This window comes from Puma concolor, chromosome B1 (genome assembly GCF_028749965.1).
Source record: "Puma concolor isolate L17-30 chromosome B1, mPumCon1.1.hap2, whole genome shotgun sequence".
In the NCBI taxonomy this organism is placed as follows: Eukaryota; Metazoa; Chordata; class Mammalia; order Carnivora; family Felidae; genus Puma; species Puma concolor.
The window spans coordinates 38838363-38853446 of NC_141670.1; the positions used below are offsets into that span (position 1 = coordinate 38838363).

Sequence of the window (15084 nt, forward strand, 5' to 3'; positions counted from 1 at the left end):
CACACCCCTGCTTTGGGTGAGTCCCACTTCTCTTTCTCTCCCTCCCCCCTCTGCCCCTTGTTCATTTTTACTCTCTCTCTCTCAAAAAAAAAAAAAAAAAAAAAAAAAGAAAAGAAACTGAAGATGACACAAGCAAATGAAAAGATATTCATTCTATTCTCATAGATTGAAAGAATATTGTTAAAATGCCCATACTACCCACTACCCCCAAACCATCTATAGATCCAATGCAATGCAAAATACAGTGTCAATTTTCACAGAACTAGAACAAGCTTCTTAAAATTTGTATGGACTCACAAAAGACTCCAAATAATCAAAGCAATCTTGAGAAGAACAAAATTGAAAGTAATATGCTTCCTGGCTTCTTTTTTTTTTATTTTTTTTATTTAAAAAAAAATTTTTTTTTTCAACGTTTATTTATTTTTGTGACAGAGAGAGACAGAGCATGAACGGGGGAGGGGCAGAGAGAGAGGGAGACACAGAATCGGAAACAGGCTCCAGGCTCTGAGCCATCAGCCCAGAGCTTGACGCGGGGCTCGAACTCCCGGACCGCGAGATCGTGACCTGGCTGAAGTCGGACGCTCAACCGACTGCGCCACCCAGGCGCCCCTGCTTCCTGGCTTCTAACTATACTACAAAGTTGTAGTAATCAAAACAGCATGGTATGGGCACAAAAACAGACACAAAGACAAATGAAACAGAATACAGAAATAAACCCACACTTGTATGTTCAGTTAATCTTTCACAAAAGAGACAAGAATATACAATGGGAGAAAAGACAGTGTGTTTAATAATAGGTATTGGGAAAAGCGAACAGCAATGTGTAAAAAATGAAACTGGACTACTTTGTTACACAATATATAAAAAACTCAAAATGGATTAAAGTCTTAAATGTAGGGCCAGAAATCATCAAACTCCAAAAGAAAATACAGACAGTAAGCTCTTGGATACTGGTCTTAGCAATATATTTTTGGATCTGTCTCTTCAGGCAAGGGCAACAAAAGCGAAAATAAACAAATGGGACTATATCAAACTAAAAAATTTTTGCACAGTGAAGTGAATGATAAAAAAAAAAAGGCAACATACTGAATGGGAGAAGATATTTGCAAGTGAGATAACTGATAAATGGTTATTATCCAAACTACATAAAGAATTCAAATAACTCAGTATTAGAGAAACAAACAATCCAACAAAAAATTGGGCAGAGGACCTGAATATACATTTCTCCAAAGAAGACATATTGATGGCTAACATACACATTAAAAAAAAAGTTCAACATCACTAATTATCAAGGAAATCCTAAACAAAATAACAATCAGATATCACCTCACCCTTGTCAGAATGGCTATTATCAAAAAGACAAGAAACAGCAATCATTTCAAGGGTGCAGATAAAAGGGAACCCTCATGCCCTGTGGGTGGGAATGCAAAAAGGGGACATCACTACAGAAAACAGTATGGAAGGTCCTCAAAAACTTAAAAATAGAACTACAAACCTAGCAATTCTACTTCTGGGTATTTATCCACAGAAAACAAAAACACTAATTAAAAAGATATATGCATTTTCGCTGCAACACTTTTTAATATAGCCAAGGTATGAAAGCAATGTGACTGCTCATTGATAAATGGATAAAGAGGATGTGGGGGATGGGTGTGTGTTTGTGTGTATGTGTATATACATATATACAACGTAATATTACTCAGGACACACAAAAGAGTGAAATCTTGCCATGTGCGACAACATGTATGGACCCAGAGGGTAATATGCTAAGTCAAGTTAAATCAGACAGAGAAATACAAATAGCATATGATTTCACTTATGTGTGGAATCTAAATAACAAAAGAAATGAACAAACAAAACAAAACAGAAAGAGACTCATAGATACAGATAACAATCTGGTGGTTGCCAGAGTAGAGGGGCTTGGAGGGATGGGCAAAACAGGGGAATGGGATGAAAAGGTACATACTTCTGGTTATAAAATAAATAAGACAGGCAGATACAATGTATAGCATAGGGAATACAGTGCATAATAATGTTGTAACAACTTAAAACTTTTTTTTGTAATGTTTATTTTTGAGAAAGAGTGACATACAGTAAGTGGGGTGGGGGGAGAGAGGGAGAGACAGAATCTGAAGCAGGCTCCAGGCTCTGAGCTGTCAGCACAGAGCCCGGCACAGGGCTTGAACCCACGAACTGTGAGATCATGACCTGAGCTGACACTTAACTGACTAAGCCACCCAGATACTCCAATAATGTTGTAACAATTTTGAATGGTCATAGAAGGTAGCAGATTTACATTTGTGATCAGTTTCCTAATGTATACAAATGTTGAAAATACAAATGTTTTACACCTGAAACTAATAAAATATTGTATATCAACTACACTTCAATTTTTTAAAAAGGCAAATAAAAACAATTTTTTTTTGGCATTATGTGCTCCTACTAGAAATTGAAGCTCCAAGTCCATAAAAAATGAACAAACTTCAGAGTGAGATTGGAAGCACTAGGACTGACGATTGGATAAAAAGAAATGTTTTCATCCTACAGAGTTTGTTCTGACATCTTTATTTTTCACTACTTAAAGAAGAAGACAGTGTTTAAAATTTTTTTTTTTCAACGTTTATTTATTTTTGGGACAGAGAGAGACAGAGCATGAACGGGGGAGGGGCAGAGAGAGAGGGAGACACAGAATCAGAAACAGGCTCCAGGCTCTGAGCCATCAGCCCAGAGCCTGACGCGGGGCTCGAACTCCCGGACCGCGAGATCGTGACCTGGCTGAAGTCGGACGCTTAACCGACTGCGCCACCCAGGCGCCCCTGAAGACAGTGTTTTAAATGGTGGAACTGGGAAGGAAGAAATAAGGGATAAATTATCATTAAACCATTTCAAACCTAACACTGCTGGGCAAACTAAATATGAAACAGCAAACTAAATACAATAAAATTTTCTGTAAGAAAAGAAAACGCTACATTACATCTAACTGCTATTAATTTTTTCAAACAAATGAGAGGTGACAGTGATGCCTAAAAACATGTTACTGTCCCCTGTGTTCACTTGCAATCTACATCTTTTCATCTAGTATGATTCACTAGAATAGTCTACTACCCTAATAAACACCAATAATTTGATTTTACAATGCTATTTATTTTAAATTCATTTAAAGTATAGAATAAAAAGCTTTCTTTTTTTCCCCTAAGAAGCTTGTTAATTCAACATCTTGTAAAATTGAATCATAACACACTAATACAGAAATCATCTACATATGTACAAATAATTGGGATCAGTCTGAAAACTTGTACTCTCAGATAAATAAAAAATTCAACTTGGAAAGTGACCAAACCTCAACAGAAATTCGTCAACATCAATTAAAAAGATGCTTGGATTCCAGTTTTCGTTCCAATTTTAGTATATGTGCTGCCGAAGCGAGCACCCAGTTTTCAAAATATTATTACTTCATGTCTTATTAAATAGGTAAAACTGATAAACTTAATTAAAAAATTTAAAGCAAAGTTGAAATGGTCTTGATTTCCCATGAGAGAATATAGACTGGAGAACTGAGAAGAAATTCTTGTTTGAAACTATGTTGATATTAATAAAAAAGTTATTAAACTGGATCCTACATAGTCTATTAATCCTTGATTTCTAAAAAGGCATTAAAAGTGTTTTTTATAACTTGGTGACTATCTTTTTTTCTTTTTTTCAATTCTAAGTGTTTCTGGTTAGACAGATTTCTAAAAATCAGTTTTTTTCTTCTGCCAGGGAGCATATAAAGTGCTATATTTCTATAAATGTGTAAGTGAGGAGTAAGAGCAAATCAAAGCCCATAACTCAACTAATTATACATTTGAAACTCAGTTATTTGCAGAATTTTAAAATTGAAGAAGACTGAAGAATCTTTTCATCTAATTTTCTCAGGTAAGCAATTTTAGAATTAGAAAAATATGTACTATATTATAGTACTAAAGAGAATTAAGAGAAAATAAACAAGTTAAGGCCAAGAATTCAAAATGTTTCTATCACATGCTGCAATAATGTGGAGGTATGGGTCTGCAGTAGGAGAACTTTGTTAGTACTGAAACACTTTGCATTGTAACCTTCCTTAGTCTACATGGAGAAGGAGCACTTTACAGACACTAGAGGAAATGAAGTACTTGAAATGCTTTCTCATTAAGGCCTTAGACTTCCATGAAGCCCAGGAAACTTTCTAGGATGAATCTGTGACTGAACTAGGAATATAGGATGATCTTTTTAATGATTCAACAACTGAACTGGAAGAGTTAGAGCAGAAAATCATCAACAACCCTTTGAAAAAAAAACAATAGGATTCCTTGACTCGATATATGAAAAGATTTAAGAAGTCTTCAAGTTTTTAAGCAGAAAAAAAATCTCAAGCACCCTTCCATACTTCTTCTATATTTCTAATACAACAATCAGTTTTTATGGGTAGAAGGTGGTTTTCTAATTTCCTATCAGTTTTAGGCCACATTAACATTCTGTGAAAGTCTGCACTTGTTATGATGTGACCACACTTATGTGTCTGTCCATCATCCACCCTATCATCACTCAGTTCAGAACCCTGTGAGATCAGGTTAGTGTCTAATTTATATGTGTCCGTTTACAACTCTCACATGATTGATGAGGGTATAATACTTAGTGAAAGGAAGAAAGGGAGAGAAGGTGAGAGGGAGGAAGACAGGGAGAGAGAAGCACTTCCTAGAGACCTGAGTAGCAAACGGGGAATGAGGTCTGAGTTCTGGACCTATCTCAACTTGAATAACTTGGAAGAAAGCACAAAGCACTGCATCATCTCTTCATGTGGGAACAAAAATGTTCTTCGGAAATAAAGTAGCTTCTATTTGCTAGGCATCTAAAGGGGAATTACGTTTTTAAACAAATCCTCAGAGCACAGCCTGTATGTCTTAAACTCCACAGACCAGGTGTGTTTTCTTGCTATAATGTCTTTTTATAAATTTATATTTTTTTAAAATTGTGATTATTTCCAAAATATCTCTTATATAATGATGACATTTCTCTGCTGGACTACGTACATCATTCATCTAAATTATGACTAGTGAAAACTTGGATGTTATCATCATTCTCCCAAGGGAACACTGGGCTTCAAAGCCTCCTTAACTTTTTTCTTATGCATTTTCCTTTGTTTTAGAGAATGAGAGAAGTCCACACAGACTTTTCAAAGTGTGAAAGGGCATAGGGCCAGCAGTTTCACAAAAAGAAATAAAAATGCCCTGGTCATACAGGAAAGCTTTGTGTTCTCAGGGACTAGCTGGTTCCTGGCATTATGGTATTTGGCATATCAGGCCCAGAGTGGCCACCATCATCACAGTCTGACAGGACTCAAATCATTAATGTCTTTCTTATGCCTGGTTCCAGCTCACTCCTGATGCCATCTATACTTCAAACACTGCAAACAAAAACAAAAACAAAAACAAAAACAAAAAAACAACTCTTTTCTTAAATCAGATTAAAAAAAAAAACACATTATAGGCAGTTGGAAAAATCTCTTTTCCAAGTAATCCAAGGAATGAAGAGAACACAAGGACAGAGAGTTCCTATGATATGTGACAGCAAACTAAATTTTTAGATAACAAACTGACTTTTCACCTTTGAAAGACCTGGTAAAGACAAATATATACAGGTTTGAATAGTTATATTCTAGACCCTTGAGATAAAAGACATTAGAAGATTCTTAAGAGCCTGGTCTAGGGAATGCAGTAATCAAGTAATTTAGTGCCATGCACTATCCAGCAACTGACACCTATTTCTCTTAACCATTCCATCCATAACCTGACAATTTATTTTGGGTAACACAGTTTAGTTTTGCCACAACCAGACCTGTAATAGAAATACTGTCATAAAGCTTACCAAAAAAATACTTTCAAGAAAAAGGCACAGACTAGGTGGGTCAGACACAAAGCCAATGATAGAAACCAACAGAGAACTTTTGAAGTGGTAACAAAGGCTTCTCTAAGCATTTAGATAGCAGATGACTCACTCTCAGTTAACAAATGGTCGTGAATAGCTGAATATCAACAATGATGGATCATAAAGACCAATAAGAATTTAATCATTTTATCATCAATTCACAACAATTTAAAAATTTTGAAGTAAATATAAACTGTGTTACATTAAAGTGGTAATATTAGACTCCTCTGTAATGGACACTTTATATTCCAATAATAATAATAATAAATAGATTATACAATTTCTTAGGCATAAGTTGTCTGGGCTCAGGGATACTGTAAGCATGAGAACCAAACAAGGGTAGGATTATTCTTACTCAGTTGGAAGCCAGACAAAACAAGTCTATCATAAATGCCCTATTTTGGGGTGTCTGGGTGGCTCAGTAGGTTAAGCACCTGACTCTTGATTTCAGCTCAGGTCATGATCTCATAGTTCATGAGTTTGAGCCCCACGTCAGGCTCTGAACTGACAGTGTGGAGCCTGTTTGTATTCTTTCCCTGCCTTTCTCTGACCCTCCCCCATTTGCTCTCTCTCTCTCCCTCTCTCCCTCTCTCAAAAGAAATAAATAAGCTTAAATTTTTTTTTAAATAAAATAAATGCCTTATTTTGGTATACTTTAGAGAGTTCTACAAACTGGAGTCAATTATTCACCAAACTTAATTCCATTTACTCTATTTTTTCCAACTATTCACTGGGTTTATTTCATGTCACTGGCCACTCATTGCACTGGACTGGTCTCATCTATCTACATTGTAAACTTAAGCTTTTTTAGAGGTTAGACACCATGTTTATTTCTTACATAGCTCCCAATATGATATTTGATAAACGGTTCTGACATTACTATTGTGATACTCTGTGGATTTGCTTTTTGTTAGAGGCAAATGTGACTAGGTAACATTAAGCAAGGGGGCCAGAAAGGGAAATGAGGTGGTCATGAAGGCTGTATGTAACCCAGAGAAGCAAAGCAAGAACTCTGAATAATGCCAGAAACTGTCTAGGGGAAAAGAAGAAAACAAAAGACTTATCTTACTTTAGAGAGAAATCAGGAACAGGAAAGAAAAGAAAGATTCAGTAGAAATGAGTTAAAACTGGGGATATTTTATTGGCAAAAGTCACAGAAAAGGAGTATCGGAAAAGGGGGAGTGGAAGGAATATCTAAGTGGAAACTACAAGTCAACTCTCTTCAAAGTAGTTGTCTATATACTCTTCTGCCTATATGTCTTTAACTCTCAGTTGAGTTTGGCTACCATACCTACCACTCTACTGAAACTGCTTCATCAGTAATTTCCTTGTTAGTGAATTCAAAGGACACTTTCCAATTCCTAGCTTACTTAACCTTCTTACAACACAGAACACTCTTACCATCTCTTGGCATCTGTAGCATCTTATCTGTCTCTCTATTTTGTTCTCAGCTATCTCTGGTCACACGGTACAGGTTCCTCAGGCTCTTTCACCATCATTATTCTGAGAGAACATATAATCTTTGTTCCACTCATTCTATCCTTCATCTTCATCTCACTCTACTCTGAGTGACATCACCTATTCCAATGGCTGAAATCATTAACTTTTTTTTGATGGCTCTACAGATCTGTATTTCCAGGCTCCCTCCTCAGTTCCAGATCTGAATATCCATAGTTGTTTGTTGGACACATCTATTTATTATTCCAAAGACACTTTATATTCAACACCACAAACTGAATTCTCTAGTTAGAGCATGTTTCTCCCTTTCTGTTATTCCTATTATAGTTCAAGCTAATCTGGTCTTTATGTCTCTGATTGAATGTGACTCCAGTCCACTCTCCATCCTACAGTGAGACTGATCTTTCTAAAATATACATCTGATCCTGTCACATCCCATTCACACCTTTTGATGGTGTCACACTGCCCTACGATAAAATCTGAACTTTGAAACATAATCTTCAAGGCTCTTCCTAATCTGCCTTGGATACCCCTTTATACTCCACTGAACCTGTAGCTCCTCAAATGTGTTGTGGTGTCTCACATCTGAGCATCTGCACACGTTTTTCCCTGTCACTTAGTTCATGAATTTTTCCACAAGCTTCTTTTCTCTTCCTGAGGCTCTTTTAAGTGTTTCCATACAATACTTTCTATAGCATATAGCAAATTGCATTCAGATAGTTTCATGGATTTTTTTGTTTGTTTTGTTTTGATCTCTTCAGACAGAGTGTAAGTTTCTTTAGGGACTATATCTTGCTCACAATCATATCTCCAGTGTATAGCATTTTGAAATATTGGCATAGTTCTAACCTAATAGATGTATTTATTATTGATTTTCTTCCTATTATGGACCTCTATCAGAATGCTACTTTCTTAGCCAAAATTCAGCTGATAAAGGATGCTTGGGTCACTTTTATTTAAAAAAAATTTTTTTTAATGTTTTATTTATTTTTGACACAGAGAGAGAGAGAGAGAAAGAGTATGAGAGAGAGAGAGAGAAAGAGAGAAAGAGAGAAAGAGAGAGAGAGAGAATCTGAAGCAGGGTCCAGGATCTGAGCTGCCAGCACAGAGCCCCATGTGGGGCTCAAACTCATGAACTGCAAGATCATGACCTGAGCCGAAGTCAGTCACTTAACGGAATGAGCCCAAGCGCCACCATCTGGGAATTGTGAAGTGGATGGAATGTTGACATTTTCATGATTTTCATGTTTTACGAAAACAATAAGGAAGAATAATTGAAAATGGGTCCATGTTAGAAAATCTCAAGATATTAGTTAATCTAATTATGGAAGATGATGATAGTCTCATATTTCAATAAAACAGCAGCTGTAGTCAGGAGAGCACAATAAGAGAAGGTAATCATTATTAGTTCTTACCAAAGAAGGAGGTTAAAGGGAAAGAATGTAAGCTATTGCACACTTGCTATGTATTAGCCAAAAGTAAGCTGAATCTGGTTGAGTATGTACAAGTTAGGGAAAACCTCTACAAAACTGCTTGGTTTAAATGTCTAGTAATTTAAAAAGTCACACAATAGGGCTTTAGTGTTTATCCAATAATATTTAATGGAAAGAATACTAGTGTAGCTACTACCACCTTCATGATTCTAACGAAGCCACCTCTGAGTCTCAGCTTCTTAATTTAAAAAATGGGGGGGCGGGTAGGTGCCTGGGTGGTTCAGTCGGTTCAGAGTCCGACTCTTGATTTTGGCTCAGGTCATGATCAGTTTGTGAGATCAAGCCCCACACTGGGTTCGATGCTGTCAGCATGGAACCTGCTTGGGATATTCTCTCTCTCTCTCTCTGCCCCTCCCCCACTCACGTGCTCACTCTCTCTCTCAAAAATAAATAAACATTAAAAAATTTTTTTAAATGGGAACAATATCTTCCTATGAGGTTGTACAGCTCAGATATAAAAGTATACTAAAAATTATATTAACAAACCAGTCATTTCTGGCTGAATGATCACTGAAGTAAGCTGGCTTAGTAAGTTTGCCAACCCATTTCCTACTTCTGTGATGTGTGATGCTCAGATCTAGAAATGACTATCCTCTTATATATTAAATACAAAGCAGTGTTCTGTAAGGATATACGTGTATTTTTTAAATACAGGAATAGTCATGCAAGAGAGAGGGTTATAAACAAACAGGTAGGGTTATAAACTTCAATTTCTTATAGGAATCCCTGAAAACCTTTGGGATAAGCCTCTTTGGCCAGGATGGAAGCAGGGAAGGAGGCTGAGTGAATAGAGACTGAGAGGATTCAGAGCTCTTTCCCAGTATAATTTAAGCTATGCCTCTAATGACTTATTTATTTATTTATTTATTTATTTATTTATTTATTATTTATTTATTGGTTTTTCTCACTATTCTTCACTCTTTAAAAAAAATTGTTTTTAATATTTATTTATTTTGGAGAAAGAGACAGAGGGCAGAGTGCCAGTGGGGGAGGGGCAGAGAAAGAGAGACACACAGAATCTGAAGCAGGCTCCAGGCTCCCAGCTGCACAGAGCCTGATGTGGGGTCCAAACCTGTGAACCGCGAGATCATGACCTGAACCGAAGTTGGACACTCAACCGACTGAGCCACCCAGGAGCCCCTACTATTCTTCACTATTAATGAAGAAATACTAACTGAACTTTCTGTATAGGTAAAAATCATTATGCTATTTCATAGTTTGGAAGTCTTGATGAAAGGCTTAAACATAAATGATGAGCATTTGATAATGAAATGAGCCCCTAAATAGATTATTTAGATTGGGAGAGAGGTTTTTGTGTATGTGTGTGGTGTGTATATGTTTATAATAAAGGAAAATTGGGCTTTAAAGGTGTGAGTTGCCAGCCATTATGATTTCTTTAGAAGACTTACTTGACTCATTTAATCAAGGGAGTAGAGGCCGGTGTCCTTCTGTCTTAGGCAATACTATCTCTCCCCTCTACCTCTTTAGGAGCCAAGATATTGGAAGTCATGATGTGGTGGGGAGCAGTGATGGAGCATCTGCCCACCTGAGAAAAATGGAAGGGGCTCAGTATGGAAGAGTTACTGGAAGTCTTTGGACAGGAATCTTTGATACTGAGAAATTTATATGGGGTGAAAAGGAATGAAAAAAAAAAGTATGGTTGGCAATCTAATTTTGGAGATATAATACAAACTGATGCTAAAGATTCAAAGTTCATAAAGTTATTCCCTTGTCAATATTTAGCCCATTTTCTTCAATATCTGGATGAGTCCAACTCAATGCAATCTGAGGAAGGGGCAACAAGACAGGAAAAGCTGGTAACTTGGAAATGGCATCTCTCTGCATCGACTCTATCAAATGTTGAATGCAAGAGTATTTCTCTCTCTTCCCAAGTTCACTCTGAGGTGGAGTGGGTGGAAATCCTGTGGCTCTGTATTCAATGAAATGGACTTACCAAAGACAGCCATGCCTTTTACAGAGATTTTAGAGGAAATGAAAAAGTAAGCCAAAGAATAGGATTTCTGCCCAGGCAACAGCTGTGCTATGTAAAATTTAATTTCAAAGGGTTGTTTCTTGCGAAGACAAAGCTAGCTGAAAGGACTGATGCGGGCTCAGCATGAACACACATGCTGCTTTGGCAAAGGCCAAAGCAGTTGACTTATAAATTACAAGCTGTACTGGCTCCATAGGGAAATAAAGACAATACAAGATATCTGACCATGTAAGAGCATAGATAATCTAATAACAACAGTCTTCATTTCTCTTGTTTTGTCCCTCAAAGTAATGTGTAAATTTTAGAAGATGCTGCAAATTCTTTGTAATCTTTGTGTTTCACACACAACTCTTTCTGCAAAGGTAATTTGCCCACAAAGAGAACTCCGTGCTAAGATGAAGCATGCCATGCTCTAATACTCCTTACATAATCTATTACAAAAGGAAGAAAGCAAAAGAGTTTGTGTCAGATATGGTCCTTCCGAATGAAGACATCTGAAAAAAAGCTCAAATAAATAATAGAACACAAGAGAATTATAAAAGTGTTCCTTACAAAGCTGCTCTGGTAATATACAAAATGTTGGTATAGGATATAATATAGTGAACTCCAAGTCCTTTTAAATTAGTCATCTGGGTAGACTCCTAAGGAAGGGTGGTTTTTAAATTAAATAATTCATTCAATTTAATAATATAGAGCATTTTATTTGTTTGAAATATTAAATAAAAATAAATCAAATATATTTCTACCCAGTAGTGATATCTCCATTCCAAAGCCATTTTATTATCTCAGTGGTACACGTGTGGGTACCATCATACAAGGGATGCTATCTGATTTGGTATTGTAGATGTTATATCAAGGGGAAGGATTCTTTCCCAGAGAAATACACACATGGAAAGGCAGCTATGGAAGAGTATAAAATATATAAGGGCATGTGTTTGTACCTTAAAAACAGAAAGTTCAAAATGAACGAGAACTTTCTCTTCAAATATCCAAATATCAACAATTAATGTGGGGAGGAGAGGTTATGATGAAACAGTATTGAAATGAACACCTGTTGGGAATGAATGTTGGTTCAGCCTCTTCAGAAGTAATTTAGAATTATGCCTCAATAATTTTAAGCAGTTCCTATCCTGACCCTGTGACCCATGACACTACTAGGAATCTATCTTCAGGAAATAAACAGATATGTGCACACATATGTGTACAAACAGATAGGCACACATATGTGTACAAACAGATAGGCACACATATGTGTACAAACACACAGACACACACAGATACACACACACACACACACACACACACACACACACACACACCATTATTCATAAATAAAAATCGGCTGAAAATACACCTCTAAAAAAAATTTCACTTAGGAATGCTATGATAATAACTGAAGTAAAAAGAAAAGATACCAAAACCATATCGTAGCCCAAAATCAGATTTTAAAAAAAGCAGATATCAGCAAGATGGCAAAATAAAAAGTCTCAGTTCTTGTTCCCCCACAAAAACACAATTTAACCATGATACATGCATCAAAATGCCTTTGTAAAAATGTTAGAATGCAGTTAAGAGGTTGCGGTACTCTAGGACAGCAAAAAGCCAAGAAGAACCACATTAAAATGGGAAAGAAGAACAATTTCATTTTACCTGCATCAGTCCTTCCCTGAAACTACCATAGGTCAGCACTGCAAGAAAATACCCTGACCCCACGGGGTGCCTGGGTGGCTCAGTGGGTTAAGCGTCCAACTCTTGGTTTCGGCTCAGGTCATGATCTCAAGGTTTTGTGAGTTCGAGTCTACATCGGGCTCTGCACAGAGCCTGCTTGGGATTCTCCCTCTCCCTTTCTCTCTGCCCTTCCCCTGCTCATTCTGTCTCTCTCTCAAAAATAAATAAATAAACATAAAAAAATTTAAATATGTAAAAAAAAAAATACCCTGGCTCTTGACTTCTCTGTCAGGATAAAGTGAAAAGTGGAGAATACCTCTGATGTTCTGGCTTTCTGGAAGGCTGCTGAATGAATGGTTTCTGATTTGCCTCACTCAGAATTATGAGTGAATCAGCATAGATTGGATACCTGAAGGCTGCTGAAACTAAAGGAAAGTGGTGGGTAGCTTGCTGCAGCCAGCATGGCTTAGTAAAATTGGGAGAAAGGTGCACAATCTAAGCCTTCTCTCTCAGGAGGGAGATACAGAGGGCTGCCCAAGGGAACTGGTATCTATCTTGCCTGACTTCGGGCACTGATAGGGACTGGCATGCTCTGGATGCCTAGCTGCCACTCATTAGAAGAGAGTTGAGTGGCTTGCTTCTGTAGAACCAGCACTTGCAGTGCTATAAATAGACACCAGAGAGCAAAAATTACAAGCCTTTGAAAAGAAGAATGCAAGACTATCTACCTGAGAAACTGTATACAGAGGCACAGAGAAGCTGTATCCCCCCAAAAAAGTTTCAGAGGCCCCCCAGAATCGTAGCCAAGCAGATTGGTAAGGAGTCTGTAAGACTCTCCTTACAAGAAAGCAAGTCTGTAAAGACTGAGAGGTGACTTTAGATGTGCAGATCCCAATATAAAGTTATCAGATGAAGAAACAAATAGATATGGCTTGACCAAAAAATCAAAATAAACCTCCAGAAATCAAACCTAAATAATGAGAGGTATATAATTACCTGATAAAAAATTCAAATTAGCTCTCATAAAGATGCTTGATGTGCCCAAGAAAATGATACATGCATAAAATGAGAATATCAACAAAGAGAAAACATGAAACGGAACTAAACAGAAATTTAGGAGCTAAATAATAGAATAACTGAACTAAAAACCTCACTAGAAGGGTTAAACAACAGACTTGAGCAAGGAGAAGAAAGGATAAGTAATTTAGCAATTTGAAATTATTCAAAGAAATACAAAGGAAAAAAATGTTTAAACATCTGAATCTTGATCTCAGCTCAGGTCTTGATTTCAGGGTGTTGAGTTCAAGCCCCACATTGGGCTTAAAAAAATTGGGCAAATGATTGAATAAATATTTGTCCAAAGACAACACTGGTATACAGAATGGTGCTCAACATCACTAATCAAGAAAATGTAAATCAAAACCACAATGATATATCATCTTATACCTGTTACAACGGTATTATTAAAAACAAAATAAAACAAAACAAAAAACAGAGAATAAATAATGTTGACATCCATGTGGAGAAATTGGAACTCCTGTGCACTATAGGTGGTAATTTAAAATAATTCAGCCACTATGGAAAATGGTATAGAGGTTTTTCAGAAAATAAACAGTAGAACTACCATATGATCCAGTGATCCCACTTATGCATTATCCTTATCACTGGGAATTGAAATCCAGATATCAAAGAGAGATCTGCATTTCCATGTTTACTGCAGCATTATTTACAATGACCAAGAGGCAGAAACAACATAAATGTGTATGGATGAATGAATAAAGAAAATTAAGTAGAAAACAAAATATTATTTAGCCATAAAAAAGAAGGAAATTCTGTCAGGGGTTACAACATGGATGAACCTCGATCACATTAAGTGAAATCAGCCAGTCAGAGAAGGACAGATACTATTTATCTCCACTTATATGAAATAGCTCAAAGTTACAGAAAGAAACAGAAAGTAGAATGGTTGTTGCCAATAGTTGGGGAGTGGGGAGGGTTTGTGGGAGAATTGCTATTCACCAGGTATTATCATGCAAGATGTAAAATTTCTAGAGATCTACTGTTCATCATTGTGTTGATAATTAATACTATCTACTGTGCCTCTATAAAAGAAATTAATTAAGGGTAGACCTAATGTTATGTTTTTACCACAATTAAAAAAATAAAACTTTTGGGGTGCCTGGGTGGATCAGTTGGTTAAGCATACGACTTCAGCTCAGGTCCTGATCTTGTGTTTTATAAGTTCAAGCCCTGTGTCAGGCTTTGTGCTGATAGCTAGGAGCCTGGATTCTGCATCTCCTCGTATCTTTCTGCTTTTCTTCTGCTTACACTCTGTCTCTCTCAAGAGTGAAAAAACATTAAAAAAAATAAAAATAAATAAAACTTTTCCTATCAGTCACCATGAGGACAGTATTGTTACTGCCTTGCCTCTTAATAGCCCAAATTCCAAGCTTCCCTTCACAGTTGGAGCTAGAATCCTGTTGGGTCCTGGGAAGTGATGGACCTCATTGCAGTTAACACACAAATTTC

General features: G+C 36.7%; 1 protein-coding gene across 18 annotated transcripts in view; it reads right to left on the bottom strand.

Moving 5' to 3' along the window:
• PSD3 (pleckstrin and Sec7 domain containing 3) overlaps window positions 1-15084 on the bottom strand; it is an 810275-nt gene that overhangs the window by 99471 nt on the left and 695720 nt on the right. The window lies entirely within an intron of this gene.